The 22,545-nt window shown below is 44.7% G+C and overlaps 12 non-coding genes across 12 annotated transcripts; all 12 read left to right on the top strand.

Annotated features, from left to right (window-relative positions):
- The first annotated feature begins 1,189 nt into the window (after nucleotides 1–1,189).
- Nucleotides 1,190–1,263, top strand: trnan-guu. Its single transcript has one exon. It is a non-coding gene; the product is annotated as a tRNA-Asn (tRNA).
- A 265-nt stretch (nucleotides 1,264–1,528) lies between these two features.
- Nucleotides 1,529–1,602, top strand: trnat-agu. Its single transcript has one exon. It is a non-coding gene; the product is annotated as a tRNA-Thr (tRNA).
- Nucleotides 1,603–3,845: 2,243 nt separating this feature from the next.
- trnan-guu lies at nucleotides 3,846–3,919 on the top strand. Its single transcript has one exon. It is a non-coding gene; the product is annotated as a tRNA-Asn (tRNA).
- A 264-nt stretch (nucleotides 3,920–4,183) lies between these two features.
- On the top strand, nucleotides 4,184–4,257 carry trnat-ugu. The gene has a single exon. It is a non-coding gene; the product is annotated as a tRNA-Thr (tRNA).
- A 2,260-nt stretch (nucleotides 4,258–6,517) lies between these two features.
- trnan-guu lies at nucleotides 6,518–6,591 on the top strand. Its single transcript has one exon. It is a non-coding gene; the product is annotated as a tRNA-Asn (tRNA).
- Nucleotides 6,592–6,858: 267 nt separating this feature from the next.
- Nucleotides 6,859–6,932, top strand: trnat-agu. Its single transcript has one exon. It is a non-coding gene; the product is annotated as a tRNA-Thr (tRNA).
- Nucleotides 6,933–11,436: 4,504 nt separating this feature from the next.
- trnan-guu lies at nucleotides 11,437–11,510 on the top strand. Its single transcript has one exon. It is a non-coding gene; the product is annotated as a tRNA-Asn (tRNA).
- Nucleotides 11,511–11,776: 266 nt separating this feature from the next.
- On the top strand, nucleotides 11,777–11,850 carry trnat-agu. The gene has a single exon. It is a non-coding gene; the product is annotated as a tRNA-Thr (tRNA).
- A 3,246-nt stretch (nucleotides 11,851–15,096) lies between these two features.
- trnan-guu lies at nucleotides 15,097–15,170 on the top strand. The gene has a single exon. It is a non-coding gene; the product is annotated as a tRNA-Asn (tRNA).
- Nucleotides 15,171–15,437: 267 nt separating this feature from the next.
- Nucleotides 15,438–15,511, top strand: trnat-agu. The gene has a single exon. It is a non-coding gene; the product is annotated as a tRNA-Thr (tRNA).
- A 4,140-nt stretch (nucleotides 15,512–19,651) lies between these two features.
- Nucleotides 19,652–19,725, top strand: trnan-guu. Its single transcript has one exon. It is a non-coding gene; the product is annotated as a tRNA-Asn (tRNA).
- Nucleotides 19,726–19,992: 267 nt separating this feature from the next.
- Nucleotides 19,993–20,066, top strand: trnat-agu. The gene has a single exon. It is a non-coding gene; the product is annotated as a tRNA-Thr (tRNA).
- Nucleotides 20,067–22,545: the final 2,479 nt, after the last annotated feature.

Below are 22,545 nucleotides of genomic sequence, written 5' to 3'. Positions count from 1 at the left end.
GATCACAGTGACCCCCTTCAGACAGGAACTGGCTCCTTTAATAATCTCTCCCCTAGGCCCGTCAGCTGTGGAAGTTCTCAGACAGGCAAACTCAGGGGCCTCTTCTAAATACTTTCTTAGGTCTCACTTTTATCCTATGTTTTTAATAGACTTGTTGTATTGCTGTTATTGATGTTGATTCACTTTTATTTTCTTAAGTATGAAGCTCTATTTGTTTCTGCTGTACAGCACTTTGTAACTTGGATTTGAAAAGTGCTATAAACAAAGTTATTTTTATTATTATTTTTGTCCAAAGATTTGAATCAATCATATTCAGATCACAAAACGTGGATCTGAATCCTGACATGAACCAGAAGAACTTCATCATTTAACTGAACATGTCTAAACAAAAACCGATGGTACAAAGATCAAAACCAGGATCCACATCCAGACTCAGATGAGGACTTTAACTATTCTTGTTTTATATTGAAATCTCTTGTACGTTCTGTATCATTTCTTTCTTACTTTCTTGTTTGGTAAAGTAAAATAAGTCCAAAGAGAGAGAGCTAGCTGGCTTTGATCAAGCCAGCTAGCTAGTCTTACCTTACTTAGCTGTCCCGTGGTCCCTTGAAGATCGGTTGTGTTGAAGTCGGACAAATGCGGAAATTGACGACGGGAAATGAACGCAACGAATTTCGGAGGGTTGGAACGGTTTTTGAGTTTTGTTTTGTTGAACACACACACAGACACATTTTATCACGTACCTCAGATGGCTGAGGCGACGCTTGAACCCACAACTCCGGGTCTCCAGTCGGCGTCCTTCCCCACCGGACCATCTTCAGTACCGATGAAGACCACAACCAGAGAGAGGAAGAAGATCAGTATGAGGGAGGAACTTGCACAAGATCCACCTCCATCAGTCTGGAGAGGAAACTCTGGATGACGGACTTCCTGTCTGGTTCCTGGTTTAAAAAAGAAACGTGTTTGATCAGAAAACAACCTGTTGCGTCGATGGGTCGGCATGCACTTCTACAGAACAATGAAAATGCTTTGTGTTTAGAGGTAGGCCAGACAGATATCTATTTGATTGTAAGATGTGGCCCAATAAAGGGGACACGTGAATTGCTGTCAAAGGACACGGCGTTTGCGCATCGTGGAACCGAGACTGGAAGACGAGTACACGGGATGTTTTGAATGCCGACAGGCAAGTGTCTCTGTGGCGCAATTGGCTAGCGCGCTCGGCTGTTAACCGAGAGGATGGTGGTTCGAGCCCACCCAGGGACGATCATTGTTTAGGCGTCTGAAGTGCAAGCTCTGTTCATGCTCATCGAACTGTTGGTCCACTGCAAAGGCCCTCTTGTCAAACAGGACTAGTGCCACTTTGTCCCTTGACCTCGCAAGTCCCAGCTCATCCCTTTCTCCTCTTGTGGCTCCGGAGGCCTGTTTTTCTTTGATTTGATTTTACTGAAAAACGATTGCAAGACGTTAACAAGCCCATTTGATTTCATTGAAACATTCACATGAAAGGTTTCAAATGCACAAAGCGTGTGGCGCCGTGGCTTAGTTGGTCAAAGTGCCTGTCTAGTAAACAGGAGATCCTGGGTTCAAATCCCAGCGGTGCCTAAGTGGAGTTTTTAATAGCGATACGCCACTTCCCAAGGACAAAAACCAGAATAACCTCATGTGCGTTCTACGCAGCTTCAAGAAAAACACGAGTGACCAAGTAGAGTGTGGCAATCCTAAGACTTGATTCCGAAACCAGAACACCTGAAACAGCTAGCGTAGTTGCCTGCGGCGGGTGCTGTGGCTTAGTCGGTGAAAGCGCCTCTCTTGTAAACAGGAGATCCTGGGTTAAAATCCCAGCAGTGCCTTTACAGCTTAATGTGTCCACGGAAGCCTCTACCTATTCAAAACAGGAAATTGCTCCCTGTTTTAGTAAGTTCACTTAAACATCCTCTGGCTGAATCAGCTCAGTGTTTCCAAAATCTGTCCTTTGATGTACTGGTCCTAACTGACTTCTGTCCTGGTGATCTCACCAGAGGCTGCTCTACATTCTCTAAACCATGGAAGACAAACAAGTACCATTGCGGTTGAGACCTATTTTACCCAACAATAATTGGTAGAAAATGCTGGCCTTGGTATACAGAAACCAACTGGTTCCTGTTATAGCAGCTTCACCAAGGAATGAATATCCTCTGGGACAGGTGTTCTGGGTTCAAGTCCTGCTGGAAGAAAGCTTTTTTTTTCCAACATAAACACTGGACTTCTGAGTGGTGTCCTTGGGTTCTCTGTGGACTAATGGTTAGTGTTCTTGCCTTCCACCTCAAAGATCTAGCTTCAAGTCCACTTGCAGTAAACTCTGCTTTTATTTATGTTCATAATTCTGATCTGATGTGTCATTGAAATCACTGAAAGGTCCGCTCTCAGGTGTAGCAGCACCTTCGCAGGTGTTCGGTGCCACAGATTAGCATGTTGAATGTGACGCAAGCATCAGAGATCACCAGAACATGGACGTGTTTCCAAGGTGAGAAGCTGGGATTCAGTACTTCCTAATGGATCCAGGTGGATCCAGATGATCAGGGCCCCTAGGTGCTTCTCCTGCAGGGATTCTAAGCAGCTGTTATGATGCTGGAGCTGAGAGCTCTGCAGGTTCAGAGGTTCTTAAGTATGAAGCTCTATTTATTTCTGCTGTACAGCACTTTGTAACTTGGATTTGAAAAGTGCTATAAACAAATCCCAGCAGTGCCTTTACAGCTTAATGTCCACGGAAGCCTCTACCTATTCAAAACAGGAAATTGCTCCCTGTTTTAGTAAGTTCACTTAAACACTCTGACTGAATCAGCTCAGTGTTTCCAAAATCTGTCCTTTGATGTACTGGTCCTAACTGACTTCTGTCCTAGTGATCTCACCAGAGGCTGCTCTACATTCTCTAAACCATGGAAGACAAACAAGTACCATTGCGGTTGAGACCTATTTTACCCAACAATAATTGGTAAAAATGCTGGCTTGGTATACAGAAACCAACTGGTTCCTGTTATAGCAGCTTCACCAAGGAATGAATATCCTCTGGGACAGGTGTTCTGGGTTCAAGTCCTGCTGTGGAAGAAAGCTTTTTTTTTCAAGGTGAGAAGCTGGGATTCAGTACTTCCAGATGGATCCAGGTGGATCATTTCTTTCTTACTTTCTTGTTTGGAAAGTAAAATAAGTCCAAAGAGAGAGAGCTAGCTGGCTTTGATCAAGCCAGCTAGCTAGCCTTACCTTACTTAGCTGTCCCGTGGTCCCTTGAAGATCGGTTGTGTTGAAGTCGGACAAATGCGGAAATTGACGACGGGAAATGAACGCAACGAAATTTCGGACGGTTCGAACGGTTTTTGAGTTTTGTTTTGTTGAAACACACACAGACACATTTTATCACGTACCTCAGATGGCTGAGGCGACGCTTGAACCCACAACTCCGGGTCTCCAGTCGGCGTCCTTCCCCACCGGACCATCTTCAGTACCGATGAAGACCAACAACCAGAGAGAGGAAGAAGATCAGTATGAGGGAGGAACTTGCACAAGATCCACCTCCATCAGTCTGGAGAGGAAACTCTGGATGACGGACTTCCTGTCTGGTTCCTGGTTTAAAAAAGAAACGTGTTTGATCAGAAAACAACCTGTTGCGTCAATGGGTCGGCATGCACTTCTACAACAATGAAAATGCTTTGTGTTTAGAGGTAGGCCGGACAGATATCTATTTGATTGTAAGATGTGGCCCAATAAAGGGGACACGTGAATTGCTGTCAAAGGACACGGCGTTTGCGCATCGTGGAACCGAGACTGGAAGACGAGTACACGGGATGTTTTGAATGCCGACACAGGCAAGTGTCTCTGTGGCGCAATTGGCTAGCGCGCTCGGCTGTTAACCGAGAGGATGGTGGTTCGAGCCCACCCAGGGACGATCATTGTTTAGGCGTCTGAAGTGCAAGCTCTGTTCATGCTCATCGAACTTGTTGGTCCACTGCAAAGGCCCTCTTGTCAAACAGGACTAGTGCCACTTTGTCCCTTGACCTCGCAAGTCCCAGCTCATCCCTTTCTCCTCTTGTGGCTCCGGAGGCCTTTTTCTTTGATTTGATTTTACTGAAAACGATTGCAAGACGTTAACAAGCCCATTTGATTTCATTGAAACATTCACATGAAAGGCTTTCAAATGCACAAAGCGTGTGGCGCCGTGGCTTAGTTGGTCAAAGTGCCTGTCTTGTAAACAGGAGATCCTGGGTTCAAATCCCAGCGGTGCCTAAGTGGAGTTTTTAATAGCGATACGCCACTTCCCAAGGACAAAAACCAGAATAACCTCATGTGCGTTCTACGCAGCTTCAAGAAAAACACGAGTGACCAAGTAGAGTGTGGCAATCCTAAGACTTGATTCCGAAACCAGAACACCTGAAACAGCTAGCGTAGTTGCCTGCGGCGGGTGCTGTGGCTTAGTCGGTGAAAGCGCCTCTCTTGTAAACAGGAGATCCTGGGTTAAAATCCCAGCAGTGCCTTTACAGCTTAATGTGTCCACGGAAGCCTCTACCTATTCAAAACAGAAATTGCTCCCTGTTTTAGTAAGTTCACTTAAACATCCTCTGGCTGAATCAGCTCAGTGTTTCCAAAATCTGTCCTTTGATGTACTGGTCCTAACTGACTTCTGTCCTGGTGATCTCACCAGAGGCTGCTCTACATTCTCTAAACCATGGAAGACAAACAAGTACCATTGCGGTTGAGACCTATTTTACCCAACAATAATTGGTAGAAAATGCTGGCCTTGGTATACAGAAACCAACTGGTTCCTGTTATAGCAGCTTCACCAAGGAATGAATATCCTCTGGGACAGGTGTTCTGGGTTCAAGTCCTGCTGTGGAAGAAAGCTTTTTTTTTCCAACATAAACACTCTGGACTTCTGAGTGGTGTCCTTGGGTTCTCTGTGGACTAATGGTTAGTGTTCTTGCCTTCCACCTCAAAGATCTAGCTTCAAGTCCACTTGCAGTAAACTCTGCTTTTATTTTATGTTCATAATTCTGATCTGATGTGTCATTTGAAATCACTGAAAGGTCCGCTCTCAGGTGTAGCAGCACCTTCGCAGGTGTTCGGTGCCACAGATTAGCATGTTGAATGTGACGCAAGCATCAGAGATCACCAGAACATGGACGTGTTTCCAAGGTGAGAAGCTGGGATTCAGTACTTCCTAATGGATCCAGGTGGATCCAGATGATCAGGGCCCCTAGGTGCTTCTCCTGCAGAGGGATTCTAAGCAGCTGTTATGATGCTGGAGCTGAGAGCTCTGCAGGTTCAGAGGTTCTTAAGTATGAAGCTCTATTTATTTCTGCTGTACAGCACTTTGTAACTTGGATTTGAAAAGTGCTATAAACAAATCCCAGCAGTGCCTTTACAGCTTAATGTGTCCACGGAAGCCTCTACCTATTCAAAACAGGAAATTGCTCCCTGTTTTAGTAAGTTCACTTAAACATCCTCTGGCTGAATCAGCTCAGTGTTTCCAAAATCTGTCCTTTGATGTACTGGTCCTAACTGACTTCTGTCCTGGTGATCTCACCAGAGGCTGCTCTACATTCTCTAAACCATGGAAGACAAACAAGTACCATTGCGGTTGAGACCTATTTTACCCAACAATAATTGGTAGAAAATGCTGGCCTTGGTATACAGAAACCAACTGGTTCCTGTTATAGCAGCTTCACCAAGGAATGAATATCCTCTGGGACAGGTGTTCTGGGTTCAAGTCCTGCTGTGGAAGAAAGCTTTTTTTTTCAAGGTGAGAAGCTGGGATTCAGTACTTCCAGATGGATCCAGGTGGATCATTTCTTTCTTACTTTCTTGTTTGGTAAAGTAAAATAAGTCCAAAGAGAGAGAGCTAGCTGGCTTTGATCAAGCCAGCTAGCTAGCCTTACCTTACTTAGCTGTCCCGTGGTCCCTTGAAGATCGGTTGTGTTGAAGTCGGACAAATGCGGAAATTGACGACGGGAAATGAACGCAACGAAATTTCGGACGGTTCGAACGGTTTTTGAGTTTTGTTTTGTTGAACACACACACAGACACATTTTATCACGTACCTCAGATGGCTGAGGCGACGCTTGAACCCACAACTCCGGGTCTCCAGTCGGCGTCCTTCCCCACCGGACCATCTTCAGTACCGATGAAGACCAACAACCAGAGAGAGGAAGAAGATCAGTATGAGGGAGGAACTTGCACAAGATCCACCTCCATCAGTCTGGAGAGGAAACTCTGGATGACGGACTTCCTGTCTGGTTCCTGGTTTAAAAAAGAAACGTGTTTGATCAGAAAACAACCTGTTGCGTCGATGGGTCGGCATGCACTTCTACAGAACAATGAAAATGCTTTGTGTTTAGAGGTAGGCCGGACAGATATCTATTTGATTGTAAGATGTGGCCCAATAAAGGGGACACGTGAATTGCTGTCAAAGGACACGGCGTTTGCGCATCGTGGAACCGAGACTGGAAGACGAGTACACGGGATGTTTTGAATGCCGACACAGGCAAGTGTCTCTGTGGCGCAATTGGCTAGCGCGCTCGGCTGTTAACCGAGAGGATGGTGGTTTGAGCCCACCCAGGGACGATCATTGTTTAGGCGTCTGAAGTGCAAGCTCTGTTCATGCTCATCGAACTTGTTGGTCCACTGCAAAGGCCCTCTTGTCAAACAGGACTAGTGCCACTTTGTCCCTTGACCTCGCAAGTCCCAGCTCATCCCTTTCTCCTCTTGTGGCTCCAGAGGCCTGTTTTTCTTTGATTTGATTTTACTGAAAAACGATTGCAAGACGTTAACAAGCCCATTTGATTTCATTGAAACATTCACATGAAAGGTTTTCAAATGCACAAAGCGTGTGGCGCCGTGGCTTAGTTGGTCAAAGTGCCTGTCTAGTAAACAGGAGATCCTGGGTTCAAATCCCAGCGGTGCCTAAGTGGAGTTTTTAATAGCGATACGCCACTTCCCAAGGACAAAAACCAGAATAACCTCATGTGCGTTCTACGCAGCTTCAAGAAAACACGAGTGACCAAGTAGAGTGTGGCAATCCTAAGACTTGATTCCGAAACCAGAACACCTGAAACAGCTAGCGTAGTTGCCTGCGGCGGGTGCTGTGGCTTAGTCGGTGAAAGCGCCTCTCTTGTAAACAGGAGATCCTGGGTTAAAATCCCAGCAGTGCCTTTACAGCTTAATGTGTCCACGGAAGCCTCTACCTATTCAAAACAGGAAATTGCTCCCTGTTTTAGTAAGTTCACTTAAACATCCTCTGGCTGAATCAGCTCAGTGTTTCCAAAATCTGTCCTTTGATGTACTGGTCCTAACTGACTTCTGTCCTGGTGATCTCACCAGAGGCTGCTCTACATTCTCTAAACCATGGAAGACAAACAAGTACCATTGCGGTTGAGACCTATTTTACCCAACAATAATTGGTAGAAAATGCTGGCCTTGGTATACAGAAACCAACTGGTTCCTGTTATAGCAGCTTCACCAAGGAATGAATATCCTCTGGGACAGGTGTTCTGGGTTCAAGTCCTGCTGTGGAAGAAAGCTTTTTTTTTCCAACATAAACACTCTGGACTTCTGAGTGGTGTCCTTGGGTTCTCTGTGGACTAATGGTTAGTGTTCTTGCCTTCCACCTCAAAGATCTAGCTTCAAGTCCACTTGCAGTAAACTCTGCTTTTATTTTATGTTCATAATTCTGATCTGATGTGTCATTTGAAATCACTGAAAGGTCCGCTCTCAGGTGTAGCAGCACCTTCGCAGTTGTTCGGTGCCACAGATTAGCATGTTGAAGGTGACGCAAGCATCAGAGATCACCAGAACATGGATGTGTTTCCAAGGTGAGAAGCTGGGATTCAGTACTTCCTAATGGATCCAGGTGGATCCAGATGATCAGGGCCCCTAGGTGCTTCTCCTGCAGAGGGATTCTAAGCAGCTGTTATGATGCTGGAGCTGAGAGCTCTGCAGGTTCAGAGGTTCTTAAGTATGAAGCTCTATTTATTTCTGCTGTACAGCACTTTGTAACTTGGATTTGAAAAGTGCTATAAACAAATCCCAGCAGTGCCTTTACAGCTTAATGTGACCACGGAAGCCTCTACCTATTCAAAACAGGAAATTGCTCCCTGTTTTAGTAAGTTCACTTAAACATCCTCTGACTGAATCAGCTCAGTGTTTCCAAAATCTGTCCTTTGATGTACTGGTCCTAACTAACTTCTGTCCTAGTGATCTCACCAGAGGCTGCTCTACATTCTCTAAACCATGGAAGACAAACAAGTACCATTGCGGTTGAGACCTATTTTACCCAACAATAATTGGTAAAAAATGCTGGCATTGGTATACAGAAACCAACTGGTTCCTGTTATAGCAGCTTCACCAAGGAATGAATATCCTCTGGGACAGGTGTTCTGGGTTCAAGTCCTGCTGTGGAAGAAAGCTTTTTTTTCAAGGTGAGAAGCTGGGATTCAGTACTTCCAGATGGATCCAGGTGGATCATTTCTTTCTTACTTTCTTGTTTGGTAAAGTAAAATAAGTCCAAAGAGAGAGAGCTAGCTGGCTTTGATCAAGCCAGCTAGCTAGCCTTACCTTACTTAGCTGTCCCGTGGTCCCTTGAAGATCGGTTGTGTTGAAGTCGGACAAATGCGGAAATTGACGACGGGAAATGAACGCAACGAAATTTCGGACGGTTCGAACGGTTTTTGAGTTTTGTTTTGTTGAACACACACACAGACACATTTTATCACGTACCTCAGATGGCTGAGGCGACGCTTGAACCCACAACTCCGGGTCTCCAGTCGGCGTCCTTCCCCACCGGACCATCTTCAGTACCGATGAAGACCAACAACCAGAGAGAGGAAGAAGATCAGTATGAGGGAGGAACTTGCACAAGATCCACCTCCATCAGTCTGGAGAGGAAACTCTGGATGACGGACTTCCTGTCTGGTTCCTGGTTTAAAAAAGAAACGTGTTTGATCAGAAAACAACCTGTTGCGTCGATGGGTCGGCATGCACTTCTACAGAACAATGAAAATGCTTTGTGTTTAGAGGTAGGCCGGACAGATATCTATTTGATTGTAAGATGTTGTAAACAGGAGATCCTGGGTTAAAATCCCAGCAGTGCCTTTACAGCTTAATGTGTCCACGGAAGCCTCTACCTATTCAAAACAGGAAATTGCTCCCTGTTTTAGTAAGTTCACTTAAACATCCTCTGGCTGAATCAGCTCAGTGTTTCCAAAATCTGTCCTTTGATGTACTGGTCCTAACTGACTTCTGTCCTGGTGATCTCACCAGAGGCTGCTCTACATTCTCTAAACCATGGAAGACAAACAAGTACCATTGCGGTTGAGACCTATTTTACCCAACAATAATTGGTAGAAAAGGCTGGCCTTGGTATACAGAAACCAACTGGTTCCTGTTATAGCAGCTTCACCAAGGAATGAATATCCTCTGGGACAGGTGTTCTGGGTTCAAGTCCTGCTGTGGAAGAAAGCTTTTTTTTTCCAACATAAACACTCTGGACTTCTGAGTGGTGTCCTTGGGTTCTCTGTGGACTAATGGTTAGTGTTCTTGCCTTCCACCTCAAAGATCTAGCTTCAAGTCCACTTGCAGTAAACTCTGCTTTTATTTTATGTTCATAATTCTGATCTGATGTGTCATTTGAAATCACTGAAAGGTCCGCTCTCAGGTGTAGCAGCACCTTCGCAGGTGTTCGGTGCCACAGATTAGCATGTTGAATGTGACGCAAGCATCAGAGATCACCAGAACATGGACGTGTTTCCAAGGTGAGAAGCTGGGATTCAGTACTTCCTAATGGATCCAGGTGGATCCAGATGATCAGGGCCCCTAGGTGCTTCTCCTGCAGAGGGATTCTAAGCAGCTGTTATGATGCTGGAGCTGAGAGCTCTGCAGGTTCAGAGGTTCTTAAGTATGAAGCTCTATTTATTTCTGCTGTACAGCACTTTGTAACTTGGATTTGAAAAGTGCTATAAACAAATCCCAGCAGTGCCTTTACAGCTTAATGTGACCACGGAAGCCTCTACCTATTCAAAACAGGAAATTGCTCCCTGTTTTAGTAAGTTCACTTAAACATCCTCTGACTGAATCAGCTCAGTGTTTCCAAAATCTGTCCTTTGATGTACTGGTCCTAACTAACTTCTGTCCTAGTGATCTCACCAGAGGCTGCTCTACATTCTCTAAACCATGGAAGACAAACAAGTACCATTGCGGTTGAGACCTATTTTACCCAACAATAATTGGTAAAAAATGCTGGCATTGGTATACAGAAACCAACTGGTTCCTGTTATAGCAGCTTCACCAAGGAATGAATATCCTCTGGGACAGGTGTTCTGGGTTCAAGTCCTGCTGTGGAAGAAAGCTTTTTTTTTCAAGGTGAGAAGCTGGGATTCAGTACTTCCAGATGGATCCAGGTGGATCATTTCTTAAGTATGAAGCTCTATTTGTTTCTGCTGTACAGCACTTTGTAACTTGGATTTGAAAAGTGCTATAAACAAAGTTATTGTCATTATTATTATTTTTGTCCAAAGATTTGAATCAATCAATATTCAGATCACAAAACGTGGATCTGAATCCTGACATGAACCAGAAGAACTTCATCATTTAACTGAACATGTCTAAACAAAAACCGATGGTACAAAGATCAAAACCAGGATCCACATCCAGACTCAGATGAGGACTTTAACTATTCTTGTTTTATATTGAAATCTCTTGTACGTTCTGTATCATTTCTTTCTTACTTTCTTGTTTGGTAAAGTAAAATAAGTCCAAAGAGAGAGAGCTAGCTGGCTTTGATCAAGCCAGCTAGCTAGTCTTACCTTACTTAGCTGTCCCGTGGTCCCTTGAAGATCGGTTGTGTTGAAGTCGGACAAATGCGGAAATTGACGACGGGAAATGAACGCAACGAGATTTCGGACGGTTGGAACGGTTTTTGAGTTTTGTTTTGTTGAACACACACACAGACACATTTTATCACGTACCTCAGATGGCTGAGGCGACGCTTGAACCCACAACTCCGGGTCTCCAGTCGGCGTCCTTCCCACCGGACCATCTTCAGTACCGATGAAGACCAACAACCAGAGAGAGGAAGAAGATCAGTATGAGGGAGGAACTTGCACAAGATCCACCTCCATCAGTCTGGAGAGGAAACTCTGGATGACGGACTTCCTGTCTGGTTCCTGGTTTAAAAAAGAAACGTGTTTGATCAGAAAACAACCTGTTGCGTCGATGGGTCGGCATGCACTTCTACAGAACAATGAAAATGCTTTGTGTTTAGAGGTAGGCCAGACAGATATCTATTTGATTGTAAGATGTGGCCCAATAAAGGGGACACGTGAATTGCTGTCAAAGGACACGGCGTTTGCGCATCGTGGAACCGAGACTGGAAGACGAGTACACGGGATGTTTTGAATGCCGACACCGGCAAGTGTCTCTGTGGCGCAATTGGCTAGCGCGCTCGGCTGTTAACCGAGAGGATGGTGGTTCGAGCCCACCCAGGGACGATCATTGTTTAGGCGTCTGAAGTGCAAGCTCTGTTCATGCTCATCGAACTTGTTGGTCCACTGCAAAGGCCCTCTTGTCAAACAGGACTAGTGCCACTTTGTCCCTTGACCTCGCAAGTCCCAGCTCATCCCTTTCTCCTCTTGTGGCTCCGGAGGCCTGTTTTTCTTTGATTTGATTTACTGAAAAACGATTGCAAGACGTTAACAAGCCCATTTGATTTCATTGAAACATTCACATGAAAGGTTTTCAAATGCACAAAGCGTGTGGCGCCGTGGCTTAGTTGGTCAAAGTGCCTGTCTAGTAAACAGGAGATCCTGGGTTCAAATCCCAGCGGTGCCTAAGTGGAGTTTTTAATAGCCATACGCCACTTCCCAAGGACAAAAACCAGAATAACCTCATGTGCGTTCTACGCAGCTTCAAGAAAAACACGAGTGACCAAGTAGAGTGTGGCAATCCTAAGACTTGATTCCGAAACCAGAACACCTGAAACAGCTAGCGTAGTTGCCTGCGGCGGGTGCTGTGGCTTAGTCGGTGAAAGCGCCTCTCTTGTAAACAGGAGATCCTGGGTTAAAATCCCAGCAGTGCCTTTACAGCTTAATGTGTCCACGGAAGCCTCTACCTATTCAAAACAGGAAATTGCTCCCTGTTTTAGTAAGTTCACTTAAACATCCTCTGGCTGAATCAGCTCAGTGTTTCCAAAATCTGTCCTTTGATGTACTGGTCCTAACTGACTTCTGTCCTGGTGATCTCACCAGAGGCTGCTCTACATTCTCTAAACCATGGAAGACAAACAAGTACCATTGCGGTTGAGACCTATTTTACCCAACAATAATTGGTAGAAAATGCTGGCCTTGGTATACAGAAACCAACTGGTTCCTGTTATAGCAGCTTCACCAAGGAATGAATATCCTCTGGGACAGGTGTTCTGGGTTCAAGTCCTGCTGTGGAAGAAAGCTTTTTTTTTCCAACATAAACACTCTGGACTTCTGAGTGGTGTCCTTGGGTTCTCTGTGGACTAATGGTTAGTGTTCTTGCCTTCCACCTCAAAGATCTAGCTTCAAGTCCACTTGCAGTAAACTCTGCTTTTATTTTATGTTCATAATTCTGATCTGATGTGTCATTTGAAATCACTGAAAGGTCCGCTCTCAGGTGTAGCAGCACCTTCGCAGGTGTTCGGTGCCACAGATTAGCATGTTGAATGTGACGCAAGCATCAGAGATCACCAGAACATGGACGTGTTTCCAAGGTGAGAAGCTGGGATTCAGTACTTCCTAATGGATCCAGGTGGATCCAGATGATCAGGGCCCCTAGGTGCTTCTCCTGCAGAGGGATTCTAAGCAGCTGTTATGATGCTGGAGCTGAGAGCTCTGCAGGTTCAGAGGTTCTTAAGTATGAAGCTCTATTTATTTCTGCTGTACAGCACTTTGTAACTTGGATTTGAAAAGTGCTATAAACAAATCCCAGCAGTGCCTTTACAGCTTAATGTGACCACGGAAGCCTCTACCTATTCAAAACAGGAAATTGCTCCCTGTTTTAGTAAGTTCACTTAAACATCCTCTGACTGAATCAGCTCAGTGTTTCCAAAATCTGTCCTTTGATGTACTGGTCCTAACTAACTTCTGTCCTAGTGATCTCACCAGAGGCTGCTCTACATTCTCTAAACCATGGAAGACAAACAAGTACCATTGCGGTTGAGACCTATTTTACCCAACAATAATTGGTAAAAAATGCTGGCATTGGTATACAGAAACCAACTGGTTCCTGTTATAGCAGCTTCACCAAGGAATGAATATCCTCTGGGACAGGTGTTCTGGGTTCAAGTCCTGCTGTGGAAGAAAGCTTTTTTTTCAAGGTGAGAAGCTGGGATTCAGTACTTCCAGATGGATCCAGGTGGATCCAGATGATCAGGTCCCCTAGGTGCTTCTCCTGCAGAGGGATTCTAAGCAGCTGTTATGATGCTGGAGCTGAGAGCTCTGCAGGTTCAGAGGTTCTGAATCCAGACAGACTGCAGCTTTGAACATGAGCTGTGAAAGAAAGACATTCATTATGGGTACTAGTCCGGTCTCCCTTCAGCAGAACCACAATAGACCAGCGCACTGTAGCAAGTAAAGCATGTCTGCTGTTGTTTCAGGAATCTTTCCACCGAAATCCACCTGCAGCATTATCCCTGTTTACTAAAACACAACACGAGTACTACAGTAGTACTACAGCAGTACTTTTTCAGCCTGCTACTATCTAGCACCTTACAGGAAGTGCTTTTTAGGGGGTATTTACACGGTTTCAAAGGTTTAAGGTGGCATTTAGGCGGTATCAAATGTTTAAGGTGGTATTTGGGCAGGCCGAGGGTCAATCATCAAGTCTAATAACTTTCTTCAGTTAAAAAAATCAGTAGAGATCACAGTGACCCCCTTCAGACAGGAACTGGCTCCTTTAATAATCTCTCCCCTAGGCCCGTCAGCTGTGGAAGTTCTCAGACAGGCAAACTCAGGGGCCTCTTCTAAATACTTTCTTAGGTCTCACTTTTATCCTATGGTGTTTTAATAGACTTTGTTGTATTGCTGTTATTGATGTTGATTCACTTTTATTTTCTTAAGTATGAAGCTCTATTTGTTTCTGCTGTACAGCACTTTGTAACTTGGATTTGAAAAGTGCTATAAACAAAGTTATTGTCATTATTATTATTTTTGTCCAAAGATTTGAATCAATCAATATTCAGATCACAAAACGTGGATCTGAATCCTGACATGAACCAGAAGAACTTCATCATTTAACTGAACATGTCTAAACAAAAACCGATGGTACAAAGATCAAAACCAGGATCCACATCCAGACTCAGATGAGGACTTTAACTATTCTTGTTTTATATTGAAATCTCTTGTACGTTCTGTATCATTTCTTTCTTACTTTCTTGTTTGGTAAAGTAAAATAAGTCCAAAGAGAGAGAGCTAGCTGGCTTTGATCAAGCCAGCTAGCTAGTCTTACCTTACTTAGCTGTCCCGTGGTCCCTTGAAGATCGGTTGTGTTGAAGTCGGACAAATGCGGAAATTGACGACGGGAAATGAACGCAACGAGATTTCGGACGGTTGGAACGGTTTTTGAGTTTTGTTTTGTTGAACACACACACAGACACATTTTATCACGTACCTCAGATGGCTGAGGCGACGCTTGAACCCACAACTCCGGGTCTCCAGTCGGCGTCCTTCCCCACCGGACCATCTTCAGTACCGATGAAGACCAACAACCAGAGAGAGGAAGAAGATCAGTATGAGGGAGGAACTTGCACAAGATCCACCTCCATCAGTCTGGAGAGGAAACTCTGGATGACGGACTTCCTGTCTGGTTCCTGGTTTAAAAAAGAAACGTGTTTGATCAGAAAACAACCTGTTGCGTCGGCATGCACTTCTACAGAACAATGAAAATGCTTTGTGTTTAGAGGTAGGCCAGACAGATATCTATTTGATTGTAAGATGTGGCCCAATAAAGGGGACACGTGAATTGCTGTCAAAGGACACGGCGTTTGCGCATCGTGGAACCGAGACTGGAAGACGAGTACACGGGATGTTTTGAATGCCGACACCGGCAAGTGTCTCTGTGGCGCAATTGGCTAGCGCGCTCGGCTGTTAACCGAGAGGATGGTGGTTCGAGCCCACCCAGGGACGATCATTGTTTAGGCGTCTGAAGTGCAAGCTCTGTTCATGCTCATCGAACTTGTTGGTCCACTGCAAAGGCCCTCTTGTCAAACAGGACTAGTGCCACTTTGTCCCTTGACCTCGCAAGTCCCAGCTCATCCCTTTCTCCTCTTGTGGCTCCGGAGGCCTGTTTTTCTTTGATTTGATTTTACTGAAAAACGATTGCAAGACGTTAACAAGCCCATTTGATTTCATTGAAACATTCACATGAAAGGTTTTCAAATGCACAAAGCGTGTGGCGCCGTGGCTTAGTTGGTCAAAGTGCCTGTCTAGTAAACAGGAGATCCTGGGTTCAAATCCCAGCGGTGCCTAAGTGGAGTTTTTAATAGCCATACGCCACTTCCCAAGGACAAAAACCAGAATAACCTCATGTGCGTTCTACGCAGCTTCAAGAAAAACACGAGTGACCAAGTAGAGTGTGGCAATCCTAAGACTTGATTCCGAAACCAGAACACCTGAAACAGCTAGCGTAGTTGCCTGCGGCGGGTGCTGTGGCTTAGTCGGTGAAAGCGCCTCTCTTGTAAACAGGAGATCCTGGGTTAAAATCCCAGCAGTGCCTTTACAGCTTAATGTGTCCACGGAAGCCTCTACCTATTCAAAACAGGAAATTGCTCCCTGTTTTAGTAAGTTCACTTAAACATCCTCTGGCTGAATCAGCTCAGTGTTTCCAAAATCTGTCCTTTGATGTACTGGTCCTAACTGACTTCTGTCCTGGTGATCTCACCAGAGGCTGCTCTACATTCTCTAAACCATGGAAGACAAACAAGTACCATTGCGGTTGAGACCTATTTTACCCAACAATAATTGGTAGAAAATGCTGGCCTTGGTATACAGAAACCAACTGGTTCCTGTTATAGCAGCTTCACCAAGGAATGAATATCCTCTGGGACAGGTGTTCTGGGTTCAAGTCCTGCTGTGGAAGAAAGCTTTTTTTTTCCAACATAAACACTCTGGACTTCTGAGTGGTGTCCTTGGGTTCTCTGTGGACTAATGGTTAGTGTTCTTGCCTTCCACCTCAAAGATCTAGCTTCAAGTCCACTTGCAGTAAACTCTGCTTTTATTTTATGTTCATAATTCTGATCTGATGTGTCATTTGAAATCACTGAAAGGTCCGCTCTCAGGTGTAGCAGCACCTTCGCAGGTGTTCGGTGCCACAGATTAGCATGTTGAATGTGACGCAAGCATCAGAGATCACCAGAACATGGACGTGTTTCCAAGGTGAGAAGCTGGGATTCAGTACTTCCTAATGGATCCAGGTGGATCCAGATGATCAGGGCCCCTAGGTGCTTCTCCTGCAGAGGGATTCTAAGCAGCTGTTATGATGCTGGAGCTGAGAGCTCTGCAGGTTCAGAGGTTCTTAAGTATGAAGCTCTATTTATTTCTGCTGTACAGCACTTTGTAACTTGGATTTGAAAAGTGCTATAAACAAATCCCAGCAGTGCCTTTACAGCTTAATGTGACCACGGAAGCCTCTACCTATTCAAAACAGGAAATTGCTCCCTGTTTTAGTAAGTTCACTTAAACATCCTCTGACTGAATCAGCTCAGTGTTTCCAAAATCTGTCCTTTGATGTACTGGTCCTAACTAACTTCTGTCCTAGTGATCTCACCAGAGGCTGCTCTACATTCTCTAAACCATGGAAGACAAACAAGTACCATTGCGGTTGAGACCTATTTTACCCAACAATAATTGGTAGAAAATGCTGGCCTTGGTATACAGAAACCAACTGGTTCCTGTTATAGCAGCTTCACCAAGGAATGAATATCCTCTGGGACAGGTGTTCTGGGTTCAAGTCCTGCTGTGGAAGAAAGCTTTTTTTTTCCAACATAAACACTCTGGACTTCTGAGTGGTGTCCTTGGGTTCTCTGTGGACTAATGGTTAGTGTTCTTGCCTTCCACCTCAAAGATCTAGCTTCAAGTCCACTTGCAGTAAACTCTGCTTTTATTTTATGTTCATAATTCTGATCTGATGTGTCATTTGAAATCACTGAAAGGTCCGCTCTCAGGTGTAGCAGCACCTTCGCAGGTGTTCGGTGCCACAGATTAGCATGTTGAATGTGACGCAAGCATCAGAGATCACCAGAACATGGACGTGTTTCCAAGGTGAGAAGCTGGGATTCAGTACTTCCTAATGGATCCAGGTGGATCCAGATGATCAGGGCCCCTAGGTGCTTCTCCTGCAGAGGGATTCTAAGCAGCTGTTATGATGCTGGAGCTGAGAGCTCTGCAGGTTCAGAGGTTCTTAAGTATGAAGCTCTATTTATTTCTGCTGTACAGCACTTTGTAACTTGGATTTGAAAAGTGCTATAAACAAATCCCAGCAGTGCCTTTACAGCTTAATGTGACCACGGAAGCCTCTACCTATTCAAAACAGGAAATTGCTCCCTGTTTTAGTAAGTTCACTTAAACATCCTCTGACTGAATCAGCTCAGTGTTTCCAAAATCTGTCCTTTGATGTACTGGTCCTAACTAACTTCTGTCCTAGTGATCTCACCAGAGGCTGCTCTACATTCTCTAAACCATGGAAGACAAACAAGTACCATTGCGGTTGAGACCTATTTTACCCAACAATAATTGGTAAAAAATGCTGGCATTGGTATACAGAAACCAACTGGTTCCTGTTATAGCAGCTTCACCAAGGAATGAATATCCTCTGGGACAGGTGTTCTGGGTTCAAGTCCTGCTGTGGAAGAAAGCTTTTTTTTTCAAGGTGAGAAGCTGGGATTCAGTACTTCCAGATGGATCCAGGTGGATCCAGATGATCAGGTCCCCTAGGTGCTTCTCCTGCAGAGGGATTCTAAGCAGCTGTTATGATGCTGGAGCTGAGAGCTCTGCAGGTTCAGAGGTTCTGAATCCAGACAGACTGCAGCTTTGAACATGAGCTGTGAAAGAAAGACATTCATTATGGGTACTAGTCCGGTCTCCCTTCAGCAGAACCACAATAGACCAGCGCACTGTAGCAAGTAAAGCATGTCTGCTGTTGTTTCAGGAATCTTTCCACCGAAATCCACCTGCAGCATTATCCCTGTTTACTAAAACACAACACGAGTACTACAGTAGTACTACAGCAGTACTTTTTCAGCCTGCTACTATCTAGCACCTTACAGGAAGTGCTTTTTAGGGGGTATTTACACGGTTTCAAAGGTTTAAGGTGGCATTTAGGCGGTATCAAATGTTTAAGGTGGTATTTGGGCAGGCCGAGGGTCAATCATCAAGTCTAATAACTTTCTTCAGTTAAAAAAATCAGTAGAGATCACAGTGACCCCCTTCAGACAGGAACTGGCTCCTTTAATAATCTCTCCCCTAGGCCCGTCAGCTGTGGAAGTTCTCAGACAGGCAAACTCAGGGGCCTCTTCTAAATACTTTCTTAGGTCTCACTTTTATCCTATGGTGTTTTAATAGACTTTGTTGTATTGCTGTTATTGATGTTGATTCACTTTTATTTTCTTAAGTATGAAGCTCTATTTGTTTCTGCTGTACAGCACTTTGTAACTTGGATTTGAAAAGTGCTATAAACAAAGTTATTGTCATTATTATTATTTTTGTCCAAAGATTTGAATCAATCAATATTCAGATCACAAAACGTGGATCTGAATCCTGACATGAACCAGAAGAACTTCATCATTTAACTGAACATGTCTAAACAAAAACCGATGGTACAAAGATCAAAACCAGGATCCACATCCAGACTCAGATGAGGACTTTAACTATTCTTGTTTTATATTGAAATCTCTTGTACGTTCTGTATCATTTCTTTCTTACTTTCTTGTTTGGTAAAGTAAAATAAGTCCAAAGAGAGAGAGCTAGCTGGCTTTGATCAAGCCAGCTAGCTAGTCTTACCTTACTTAGCTGTCCCGTGGTCCCTTGAAGATCGGTTGTGTTGAAGTCGGACAAATGCGGAAATTGACGACGGGAAATGAACGCAACGAGATTTCGGACGGTTGGAACGGTTTTTGAGTTTTGTTTTGTTGAACACACACACAGACACATTTTATCACGTACCTCAGATGGCTGAGGCGACGCTTGAACCCACAACTCCGGGTCTCCAGTCGGCGTCCTTCCCCACCGGACCATCTTCAGTACCGATGAAGACCAACAACCAGAGAGAGGAAGAAGATCAGTATGAGGGAGGAACTTGCACAAGATCCACCTCCATCAGTCTGGAGAGGAAACTCTGGATGACGGACTTCCTGTCTGGTTCCTGGTTTAAAAAAGAAACGTGTTTGATCAGAAAACAACCTGTTGCGTCGATGGGTCGGCATGCACTTCTACAGAACAATGAAAATGCTTTGTGTTTAGAGGTAGGCCAGACAGATATCTATTTGATTGTAAGATGTGGCCCAATAAAGGGGACACGTGAATTGCTGTCAAAGGACACGGCGTTTGCGCATCGTGGAACCGAGACTGGAAGACGAGTACACGGGATGTTTTGAATGCCGACACCGGCAAGTGTCTCTGTGGCGCAATTGGCTAGCGCGCTCGGCTGTTAACCGAGAGGATGGTGGTTCGAGCCCACCCAGGGACGATCATTGTTTAGGCGTCTGAAGTGCAAGCTCTGTTCATGCTCATCGAACTTGTTGGTCCACTGCAAAGGCCCTCTTGTCAAACAGGACTAGTGCCACTTTGTCCCTTGACCTCGCAAGTCCCAGCTCATCCCTTTCTCCTCTTGTGGCTCCGGAGGCCTGTTTTTCTTTGATTTGATTTTACTGAAAAACGATTGCAAGACGTTAACAAGCCCATTTGATTTCATTGAAACATTCACATGAAAGGTTTTCAAATGCACAAAGCGTGTGGCGCCGTGGCTTAGTTGGTCAAAGTGCCTGTCTAGTAAACAGGAGATCCTGGGTTCAAATCCCAGCGGTGCCTAAGTGGAGTTTTTAATAGCCATACGCCACTTCCCAAGGACAAAAACCAGAATAACCTCATGTGCGTTCTACGCAGCTTCAAGAAAAACACGAGTGACCAAGTAGAGTGTGGCAATCCTAAGACTTGATTCCGAAACCAGAACACCTGAAACAGCTAGCGTAGTTGCCTGCGGCGGGTGCTGTGGCTTAGTCGGTGAAAGCGCCTCTCTTGTAAACAGGAGATCCTGGGTTAAAATCCCAGCAGTGCCTTTACAGCTTAATGTGTCCACGGAAGCCTCTACCTATTCAAAACAGGAAATTGCTCCCTGTTTTAGTAAGTTCACTTAAACATCCTCTGGCTGAATCAGCTCAGTGTTTCCAAAATCTGTCCTTTGATGTACTGGTCCTAACTGACTTCTGTCCTGGTGATCTCACCAGAGGCTGCTCTACATTCTCTAAACCATGGAAGACAAACAAGTACCATTGCGGTTGAGACCTATTTTACCCAACAATAATTGGTAGAAAATGCTGGCCTTGGTATACAGAAACCAACTGGTTCCTGTTATAGCAGCTTCACCAAGGAATGAATATCCTCTGGGACAGGTGTTCTGGGTTCAAGTCCTGCTGTGGAAGAAAGCTTTTTTTTTCCAACATAAACACTCTGGACTTCTGAGTGGTGTCCTTGGGTTCTCTGTGGACTAATGGTTAGTGTTCTTGCCTTCCACCTCAAAGATCTAGCTTCAAGTCCACTTGCAGTAAACTCTGCTTTTATTTTATGTTCATAATTCTGATCTGATGTGTCATTTGAAATCACTGAAAGGTCCGCTCTCAGGTGTAGCAGCACCTTCGCAGGTGTTCGGTGCCACAGATTAGCATGTTGAATGTGACGCAAGCATCAGAGATCACCAGAACATGGACGTGTTTCCAAGGTGAGAAGCTGGGATTCAGTACTTCCTAATGGATCCAGGTGGATCCAGATGATCAGGGCCCCTAGGTGCTTCTCCTGCAGAGGGATTCTAAGCAGCTGTTATGATGCTGGAGCTGAGAGCTCTGCAGGTTCAGAGGTTCTTAAGTATGAAGCTCTATTTATTTCTGCTGTACAGCACTTTGTAACTTGGATTTGAAAAGTGCTATAAACAAATCCCAGCAGTGCCTTTACAGCTTAATGTGCCACGGAAGCCTCTACCTATTCAAAACAGGAAATTGCTCCCTGTTTTAGTAAGTTCACTTAAACATCCTCTGGCTGAATCAGCTCAGTGTTTCCAAAATCTGTCCTTTGATGTACTGGTCCTAACTGACTTCTGTCCTGGTGATCTCACCAGAGGCTGCTCTACATTCTCTAAACCATGGAAGACAAACAAGTACCATTGCGGTTGAGACCTATTTTACCCAACAATAATTGGTAGAAAATGCTGGCCTTGGTATACAGAAACCAACTGGTTCCTGTTATAGCAGCTTCACCAAGGAATGAATATCCTCTGGGACAGGTGTTCTGGGTTCAAGTCCTGCTGTGGAAGAAAGCTTTTTTTTTCCAACATAAACACTCTGGACTTCTGAGTGGTGTCCTTGGGTTCTCTGTGGACTAATGGTTAGTGTTCTTGCCTTCCACCTCAAAGATCTAGCTTCAAGTCCACTTGCAGTAAACTCTGCTTTTATTTTATGTTCATAATTCTGATCTGATGTGTCATTTGAAATCACTGAAAGGTCCGCTCTCAGGTGTAGCAGCACCTTCGCAGGTGTTCGGTGCCACAGATTAGCATGTTGAATGTGACGCAAGCATCAGAGATCACCAGAACATGGACGTGTTTCCAAGGTGAGAAGCTGGGATTCAGTACTTCCTAATGGATCCAGGTGGATCCAGATGATCAGGGCCCCTAGGTGCTTCTCCTGCAGAGGGATTCTAAGCAGCTGTTATGATGCTGGAGCTGAGAGCTCTGCAGGTTCAGAGGTTCTTAAGTATGAAGCTCTATTTATTTCTGCTGTACAGCACTTTGTAACTTGGATTTGAAAAGTGCTATAAACAAATCCCAGCAGTGCCTTTACAGCTTAATGTGACCACGGAAGCCTCTACCTATTCAAAACAGGAAATTGCTCCCTGTTTTAGTAAGTTCACTTAAACATCCTCTGACTGAATCAGCTCAGTGTTTCCAAAATCTGTCCTTTGATGTACTGGTCCTAACTAACTTCTGTCCTAGTGATCTCACCAGAGGCTGCTCTACATTCTCTAAACCATGGAAGACAAACAAGTACCATTGCGGTTGAGACCTATTTTACCCAACAATAATTGGTAAAAAATGCTGGCATTGGTATACAGAAACCAACTGGTTCCTGTTATAGCAGCTTCACCAAGGAATGAATATCCTCTGGGACAGGTGTTCTGGGTTCAAGTCCTGCTGTGGAAGAAAGCTTTTTTTTTCAAGGTGAGAAGCTGGGATTCAGTACTTCCAGATGGATCCAGGTGGATCCAGATGATCAGGTCCCCTAGGTGCTTCTCCTGCAGA

The sequence above is a fragment of the Micropterus salmoides genome, unplaced genomic scaffold, assembly GCF_014851395.1.
Source record: "Micropterus salmoides isolate LMB-PRFRI ecotype aquatic unplaced genomic scaffold, ASM1485139v1 Ms_hic_scaffold_811, whole genome shotgun sequence".
Lineage (NCBI taxonomy): Eukaryota > Metazoa > Chordata > Actinopteri > Centrarchiformes > Centrarchidae > Micropterus > Micropterus salmoides.
The sequence above is the reverse complement of the archived record's forward strand: the minus strand, read 5'-3'. Positions and strand labels throughout refer to the sequence as shown.